This window comes from Manis javanica, chromosome 3, assembly GCF_040802235.1.
Source record: "Manis javanica isolate MJ-LG chromosome 3, MJ_LKY, whole genome shotgun sequence".
NCBI lineage: Eukaryota > Metazoa > Chordata > Mammalia > Pholidota > Manidae > Manis > Manis javanica.
This window is the reverse complement of record NC_133158.1, coordinates 125,322,153-125,331,594: the sequence shown is the minus strand read 5'-3', so window position 1 is coordinate 125,331,594 and position 9,442 is coordinate 125,322,153. Positions and strand designations below refer to the sequence as shown.

Below are 9,442 nucleotides of genomic sequence, written 5' to 3'. Positions count from 1 at the left end.
TATTTCGGTCCTGAGCTTCAGAACGCTCCCCCTCCTCATGGGCCTTTTCCTCTCATTCTCCTCTCTTCAGTCATTCACTGGCCACAAAATTCACACATAGCAGCTGTCTATATGGCAGACTTCAAATTGAGGCCTCCACAATATGAGGAATGACAAGGTGATGTGGGTCAGTCAGGGGACTACTGTATGTCATGGTATAGCCTGACGCCTTGCTCTGGACATTCCTTTCCTTCTGTCTGGGTTTACTTTCCCCTTTCCAGCAGTCTGTGTTTATAAGAAACAATCTACAGAGCTAATCCCTCTGAGGTATAGTGGTTAATAATGACTTCTTCTCCTGGGAAATTACACTTTTCAAATAGACTCATAAACAATGTCCAGTGCACTCTGATAAAATTCTGGGTTCTGTGGCAGTTTGATAGGGGAGATCTGTTTGAGCTGTGGCTTTTCCTGGTGATCTTAATCAAGAACAAGCTAAAGAGACTACTTACATCCTGACCTGTAGAATGTTGGCTCCACAGGCTTCCATTCATTCACTTATTTATCACACTTGTGTAGAGGTCCTACTATGCACCAATACTGCAGATATAAACAGGAAGAAGAACAGCCTCACCTCAAAGAGTCTGGAGTCTAGCAAGTATTAAGATGCACAAACAAATTATTATGGCACAGCATGTTAAATGGAATGATAGAGATACAGCAGAGATTATTGGAAGAACATCTGACATATGGGAGCATAGCGTTGGTTGGAGAGGACTGAGGGCAAAAGGCAGGTAAGCTCCTGAGCCTACCCACACTTAATTTATGGTAGGACCACAGAGCTTAAGATCTGTCAGTGATCTTAACAGGGTTAAGTCAGAGAAACAGCCCATGGCAGGTAGCTCAGCAGAGAATTTGGTATGGGAAGGGAGCTCCAGTGATATTGAAAGAGCTGAAAGACCACTGGAAAGGAAGGTAATCCAGAAACTAGCAACAGCAGGAAGCTGCCAACACCCTTAGGGCTGAAGGAACAAAGGATACAAAGCTCAGGAGACTGAACTACCTGGAGCCTGTGGGAGCTGGGACCACAGAGGTTACATAGCTACTGCCAGACACTCTGGAAGCAGAGAGATGGGGAGAAATTCCCTAGTTGGATTTCTTTGTGCCCTTGAATTACATGTCACTGCCTCCCATTGGCCAAACTAGCTATAAACCAGTTAGCAAGAGTGCCTGAGAATGGAATTTGCAGGAATCCGCCCTTGGTGTTACAGCATAGTAGGGATATATGGGAATGCGCCTGAGAGCAAACAGACAAATGACCAGCAGAGTCATCTTAGGTGCCCTTATCTCATCTATTAGTTTATAGAGGACAGCAGACTTAGAGCCATCATTTGCCAAGGTTGTCCTATTTGTTTCTAGTAGCTCCAACTCTGGAACCTGAGTAGGAAGAAAAAGTAATGATTTAAGTAGCATTTATTAAGGCATTATTATGTTCCAGGCCACATGTAAGACTTCTCATCTATGTTATTTAATTTTTCAACATCCCTCTATAGTGGCTTTCTGACTCCCAGTCCAGCTTGTTCCCAAAAGCAAATACTCCAACATTAAAAAAAAAAATTATGTTGTCAAACCAGAAAAGATTTATAGGAAAATTTTTAGGTAAAAGCTAAAGAATCTTGCAGTGTTGTTTAATATCTATTCCATGAATTGGCCAGGAACAGGCTTCATTCTGTACATTAACTTTTTAATAGGATAAGCCTCAGGGATGTTAAGTGAGTGGATCCCAGAATGTAGGCTAGGAGCCCATGGGACCTGCATATGCACGTTCATTCCTTCTCCACTGTAGACTTGGGGCTGTGTTCTTTCTGCCACAGCTATATTCTGCTACTTCTCAAATGTATGTCATTGCTGATGTGGGGAAAAATACATATTTGTTTAAAATTATGACAATTCAGAGAAGCTGTCTGATTTTTCACCTCAGGTAATGGACAAAAAATATATAGTTGCCGTTGTGTGATGGTCTGAGAAATTTTTAGAGTTGGAAAAGGGCTCCTCATGCTTAGAAATGTAGGGAGCTCATCCTTTTATAAAGTATTGCTGCTGGGAGTAGGCTCTACAGGGAGATCTAGACCAAATTAATGATGGCTAGCATTTCCTGAGTGTTCTGGGGCTGTACGTATATTAAATCAATTCTCATAGCAACCCCATCACTGAGCCCTATTATTATTAAGATCCCCATTTTAAGATGAGGAAATAGAGGCATGGAGGTACTAAGTAAGGCCTAAGATCTTTGAATTGATAAGTGATAGAGCCAGGAATTGAGCCCAGTCAAACTGATTTCAAAGTTGATATTTTAAACTACAGCTTGTTCTGCTTCCAAGATATTTTTTTCTATTTTTGGTAAATCATGTCAAGCTTAAGTTAAATAATATTGTATAAGGGTGATGGCTACAGACCTAATACCCATCAGCAGCAAACTATTAACATGAATTTTCAGGAATTTTGCTTGTGTTTAAAACATCATTTTGATTTGGGCATTCTTTTTAGGTAATGATAAAACACATATATTATTTCTTCTCATTTTCAGACTCATGACAATTATGTAATTTCTTTCACTTAAGGTAGAGCAAACTGTTAATAAATTGAGTGGTTAGTGCTTAAAGACTGTTAAAAACCACTTCAAATAACATGACAATCTCATCTTTACAATAATACAAGGTTGTTAATTAGCTGAACTACCCAAATACAGAGATTATAGTTAAAATGGTTTTGAGTGGGAGGTGATGATGTTGCACTGCCTTTTTTACAACATGCTCTAGGCCATGCACTTCAACTCTCATCTTTTAAAATAAAAACTTGCAACACTATTTAAAAGCTCCTTTTCTTAGGAGTGAGATTCCTCTGAAAAATAAAGGTCTTGCCCATTAAATAGTTCTATAAACAAAGCATCTTGTATCAGTGGGGAAATATGTAAGACTGAAATGCTCAAGGACAGAAATTTTTCTCTACTTGTGGTATAGAAGAGGAAAATATTCCTGTTGAGCATTTTGGAAATGACAGTTTCACAAAAACAAAAATATCTTGATGGTTGAATTAAAACATTTTTTTTTTCAATTTGAAAAAGTCCCTTTTGCTTGTCAGTAGTGGCTGTTAGGGTGCAGGCTTCCGAGGCTTCCCCAAAGAACAAAATACACAGGCATAGAGATGTAAATTCAAGCAAAGTCTTTATTCAGCCAACTAGTTGGGGTCCAAGTCAGCCCGATGCAGTGGGTCTCAACAAGGACCCCGAGCACTCAGAGCCAAGGGTTTATATAGCAATTTCAAAGCACTTAACTCATAGCAATTTTCTATAACTATACATTATTCTTGCAAGACATATATCCTGGGGTTAAGCAAGGGCAGGGTAAGACTACTCCTCAATGGTTAGGGAGGTTCTGCACGATAAGCTTGGTATGTAAGATTTACTGACCAAGGTTAGCTGACCAAGGGTCACAGCTGCCCACCACCCGGTGCTCATGATTAACTTGTTTTTCAAGGCCTTACCCAGTTCCAGTTTTTCTTTCTAAGTCACATACTCAGAAAATGGCTTCTAGGCCTTTAAGATGGCTATGCTTATGCTAACCTATTTCTATTCTTACATTCCCCTCTTCTTCTTGTATCTATTTCAATCATGAAATTAGGGGTCATCTGTTTGGTTAACACTCTGATAGTTCTGTCTCAACACTATGATTTGCACGGTGCTAATGCGTTCTTTGATAAAGGTAACACATGGAGTGACTCCGGTTTGGCGGGCCTACTACTTGTTAGAATAAGCTGGGGTGGTGCTGATTACTTCTGTCTTGTTGTAGAGGGAGGTGTAAGTTTTAGGAACTCTCTCAATGCAGGTTCTTTGCCTACTTGCAGAGGATAAAGTGAGTCTCGGTCTTTGTCTTCTACAGATAGGGACTCTAGCTGCTGCTAGGGAAAAGGGGCGATGACCGCTCTGGCTGCTTCGTGCTGAGAAGGGGGTGCAGTAAAGGGTGCAGCTAGGTCTCTATTACTGGTCAGTTGAGAGGGCTTCAGAAGGCTGGCGCTTCTATTACTATTTGCAGTTTTGTGGCTTCTAGGCAAGATAAAACAAATTGTGTTATTAGGTTATGTAGCAACATCTGGAGTTGGATTTTCTATTCTGGAGGCTGCAGTTATTGAAACAATACTTTTCTCTAAAATCACCCTCATTTTTATTAGAAATAACCAGGTTAAGAAAATAATTAACAGCTGGCTTGATCATTTGCACAAGTGCAGCAAGAAGAGCAATTGATTACACAGGCTCTTTTAAATATGCTTTGCTGGAACTTTTTATAAGGAATTTCAGATTGAACTTTTAAAGGCCTCTTGAGGCCAGACAGCCAAGCTAGACTTGCCATCAGGCTTTGCCTGCAGTACCTGTAGATTTGGATGAATTCTTCTCTTCTCGAGGTCTCTGCACCTGCCAGGAAGTGACCTTCTTTACTCACCTGGTAAGGCTGCTGGGAACTCTGTAAGCAAGGTACTAGGCCAGTTCTTCCAAAGGGCTTTGTTGGCTTTATAAAGTCAATCTTAGTTCCTTAAAGTTGTTCACATCTGAGTCCATGCACATGTCTCTCAGGTATGACATTCCAGTCAAAGCCCTGACAGTATAACCAGTGTTCTTAAGTAGTCTTCTCACAAGGAAAGCAGATTCTTATTGAACTCATGCAAATAAACATACTGCCATGGAATACAAAAACAGTCACTGAAAGTTTTTAAACTCTGGAGGGATCAGGTAGAGAGAAGGAAGTTTCAATTCTGCTCATAAAGATAGTCATTTACTAAACTGTTGTCAGTTTAAGAGAACAAGGTTAAAACACTTTATCAGCAACATTTGAAACAAAAAGACACAAAATCATTTTCTTTAGTTTATGTAATCTTATGTAACTAATACCTGTTCTGCTGAAATCTAGTTCTTTACCAGTTTAGGGATAATACTATAAATGACAAAAGACTTACAAATGACAATGGTTAAAGATCTGATGAGAGCTTACTGTAAGACAGTTGACATAAGGAAATTCTGTTATTTCTGTAATACAAAACATTTAGTAACAAAGTTTAGCATCATTCTCTTTGACAGTGCTTTCCTGGTAAATAAATAAATATATATCAGATAAATAAGCCAAATTAGTCAAATACTTTCTCTAATGAGAAAAAAATTCTTCTGACATGTTCCAGGGGCCCTCTGGAAAATATCAGAGTTAACTAGAGGTAAAAGCACTTTTTTTTTGAACTTAGCATAAGTGTCCAAGACTAGATACAAAAAAAGCAGAGAAAGTGCTTAAGTCTACAGGTCTTCTCTGAAAGCTTCAAGAATGTTTTACTCTTTAATAGTAGATATAAGCTGCTATGCAAATTCTATTAAAAGCTCTAAGATCATTTGCATTAAAAAATATGAAGAGTCCTCTGAAGGACTACTACTAGTAAGATGGCAAACTTCCGGCTTCTCTTCGGGGTCCTTGGTTTCCGCCGGCGCCACCTGAAGCCCAATCACCTCTCGCTCCCCTCCCAATCCCAGCACCTAGCCAACAGCCACCAGCTCCGTAGAAGTGACACCTCAATCAATTCATGCCCCTTCCTATATAACCTAGCACTTTTCCCTAATAAAGCGGAACTCTCCGGTTAATTGCTGCTATGTGTCGCTCCTTTCCTTTCATCCCCCATTTTTTTTTTTTTTTTAAAACATACAGCATATAAATTAAACAAGAAGACCTGGTGGTTGTCAAAAAAAATCTATTACAACCTTTCTCAAAAGTGGTCACACGTTTGTCCATTTAAACTTTTACAGTGAAACTTGTTTTTCTGGGAGAAACATAATCTTGTCTGGATTCTAGTTTAATTTTTAAGAATAAATTTTGGTTTGTTAACTAAGTGCATTTAATCAGCTGAAAAAAGCTTTGTTACCATTCTGCTTAGGTGGATAAATTAAGAAAACAAATAATCAGTAACAACTTTAATCATTTGTTGGTTAGAGATTTTTCCACTTATAAAAATATATGGAATAATTCAATTTCTCAGGCCATGCAATCGTTTTCAATAACAAAATATTTCAAAGGCAAATAAAGCTTATACAGTTGTTAACAAACTTTAGCTTTTCGTCTTTTTAATATTACGATTTCATTTTTTTTTTTTTTTTAATATTCTGGCAACTCACTGAGACTTTAAGCATGAGAAACTGCTTTGATCTTTCAACATTAAGAGCAGACTAACAGTTAAAGAAAACTGTTTAACTAGAAACAAGATTCTAATTTTGCTGTGCACTTGATGTCAAGACTCACTTGCTTTAATTTCACTAGGCACGACTATATCTGTAAGAATATAGTAATTTATTCTTCATTTGCCCTATGGTCCCAAGCACATAAGCCGGTGAGAATTAGCCTGGGCTTGCCTGCGGCTTGACTGGGTTTATCTCACTTAATCTCTAAACATCCTGACCCTCCCCCCCCAAAGCAACATGCTGAGCGGGTCTTCTACAACAAAAGGCACCACGCTGTTTTCTCTCTTTAAACAAATAGCTGTACTTTAGAACAAAGTTACTTTCTTTATCACAAAACACATTCTTTAGCATGCAGAAGACTTTTCATTCTTTATACTTTTTCTTATTAAAACATACATTTTTTAGCATAGAGAAATGTTTTATTACTTTAAATAGTTTTAATTAAAACTTAAAACCATTAGAAACTTTAATTTCCAGTGAACACCGAGAAGCAGGCCATTGTAAACTGTTAAACTAACATTCTTTAGATTGACAAATTTATGAACACATTTTATAATTTCTGTAACCATGAGCTTTACAGCACAATCTCTCATAGAGTATATCTTCTTAACTTAGCAAAACTTTAAGGTTTTAGGTTTCTACAAAGATTCTCAGGCAGTAGGTAGGTATACACACTGTAACACACAATTAAAAAGAGGTTCACTTGCTTCAGTCATTTAGTTCACTCATTCGTAACAACTATTCTAGATTACTTACAAGACCTTTACTGAATATTAGACAAAGCCAAGCCTTTAAGCATTTTATTTTTAAAAGATTTAGCAGATAACATGACTTAAATGACCTCAGGTAAATTTAGGCAGCTGATAACTACAAGGACATGCCCGCCTCAGGCAAACTCAAATTAGCATTAATGCTTAACACTTTTTATCAGGTTTTCTGGAAGTTTTAGAATACCCAATTTTCACAAGCGCTTGTCTTTAAATCAATTTCATTAATACCATCCGGAGGTAGAAAGATATATTCATTTACACACTTAGGGGGTCGTCTGAGTCTGTCTCATGGTGAGAAAGAAGGAAAAAGAATATGAGGGAGACAAAGGCGAAGGATGAAGATGCCACTTCAAACAAAATGACTGTTGTATGTGCTTGTGAACGAGTGCCTGTCGTTGCACAGTTTTTCTTCCACGGGGGACGCGAATTTATCTGGGATTCGCGGCTGTGACCCCCTTATCCTGTCACGGGAGTCTTCTAGCGGCGGGCGCCCTAATGGCTCTTAATTGCCCGACCCGTGCCCGCGGGGAATGATGTAGTGGCAGAAAGGAGGAACGGAGAGAGCAGGAGAACCTTAGAACAAGGAAACTTAAAATGAGAAGCGCAAAAAAATATAAACTGAAACCAAAACACAGTAAAACAGTCAATGATAACACCAAGCACACACACACCACATCTGATCGCACTCGTTCGGACCGGTCCTTCTCTCACTCTGGTGCGCACCACACTCACCACTTTCAGGGTCTTCAAAAACTCTCGTAATTCTCCTGAAGGGCGTCCACTCGGACTGCCGCAGGGTGACGAGCTCGATCTTTTCCTCCTCGGGCGCCAGTTTTCTGCCGATCGGATTTGCCTTCCTAAGGCCGAGTCACTCGGACCCTAGGGCCAGGATTGGTTACCTGGGCTTCACCCAGGGTCGCTAACCTGGGGGCCGGGACTACCAGCCCGGACTTCCTCACTCGGGACCACTAACCCGAGACCATACACGGGATGGCGACTCCCGCTTTATAATGGATTTATGCAGACACGAGGGGGCGACCCTCGAATTACACTGCCCCGTCCGGACAATTAGACCTTGCCTCCAGCTGTCCTTTGTTCTCAGGGAAGCTGCTCGTATCCCGGACGAGCCCCCAAATGTTAGGGTGCAGGCTTCCGAGGCTTCCCCAAAGAACAAAATACACAGGCATAGAGATGTAAATTCAAGCAAAGTCTTTATTCAGCCAACTAGTTGGGGTCCAAGTCAGCCCGATGCAGTGGGTCTCAACAAGGACCCCGAGCACTCAGAGCCAAGGGTTTATATAGCAATTTCAAAGCACTTAACTCATAGCAATTTTCTATAACTATACATTATTCTTGCAAGACATATATCCTGGGGTTAAGCAAGGGCAGGGTAAGACTACTCCTCAATGGTTAGGGAGGTTCTGCACGATAAGCTTGGTATGTAAGATTTACTGACCAAGGTTAGCTGACCAAGGGTCACAGCTGCCCACCACCCGGTGCTCATGATTAACTTGTTTTTCAAGGCCTTACCCAGTTCCAGTTTTTCTTTCTAAGTCACATACTCAGAAAATGGCTTCTAGGCCTTTAAGATGGCTATGCTTATGCTAACCTATTTCTATTCTTACAGTGGCCACCCTTATATAATTTTAAGCCCAGGAAACATCTTTCCAGTGTCAGTGTCCATCCCTGTTCCACAGGACCCTGATCTTTTTGCCAGAGAAGAAGGGCCCGTGGTGGTTGCTGGTCTTGGTACTGCTGATGGCAGTGTCTTTAATCAGGGCTGGGGGCTGAGCAGCCACATCACAGTCTTTTCACTCCATAGACAAACAGTATTTGTTCTACAAACATTTCTTGAGTATTTTCAATGTTCTAGTCCTCCGGCAAGGTTTGGGGGATACATTCATGAGTAAGAAATGGGCCCTGCCATGAAGGAGATACCAGTTTAGGAGAGGAATCTTATATGTAAATGGAAAATCACAATGACTATGTTTATCATTGCAAGCGAGATACCAAATAGAGTGCTGTGGGGACAGAGACAGAAACAATGATCTGTGCTTTGATTGTGGAGAAGAAGGGAAATGATGGAGTACTTACTGCTGGCCAGGAGTTTTTCAAAAGAAGTTAAGAGTTGAGCATCTGGACTGAAATGAAGAGTCCTTTGGAGAGTGTGGGGAAGAGCATTTCAGCTGGAGGAAAGACATAAAGTCTAAGAGAGGGTATAAGGAGCTAGACAGGATTGAATTTGAGCTCCATGTTGTGCAATCTGAACAAACTACTTATCCTCTCAGAATAAACTGGGGATAGTAATCCCTAGCTTGCCAAAATGCTTCGAGGATTATTAACAATGTATGTAATACTGCTGTGCAGTGCAAAGCACATACCTTCTCAAGGAGGGCTCCTCTTCATTCAAGTCATTTGTGCACAGCTCTGA

At 40.2% G+C, this 9,442-nt stretch overlaps 1 long non-coding RNA gene across 1 annotated transcript; it reads right to left on the bottom strand.

The window, feature by feature from the left end:
• Positions 1-3,183: 3,183 nt before the first annotated feature.
• Positions 3,184-8,631, bottom strand: LOC140848448 (uncharacterized). Its single transcript, XR_012129346.1, has 2 exons — positions 4,473-8,631; positions 3,184-4,078 (listed from the first exon to the last, which is right to left on the bottom strand). It is a non-coding gene; the product is annotated as an uncharacterized lncRNA (long non-coding RNA).
• Between the last annotated feature and the right edge of the window lie 811 nt (positions 8,632-9,442).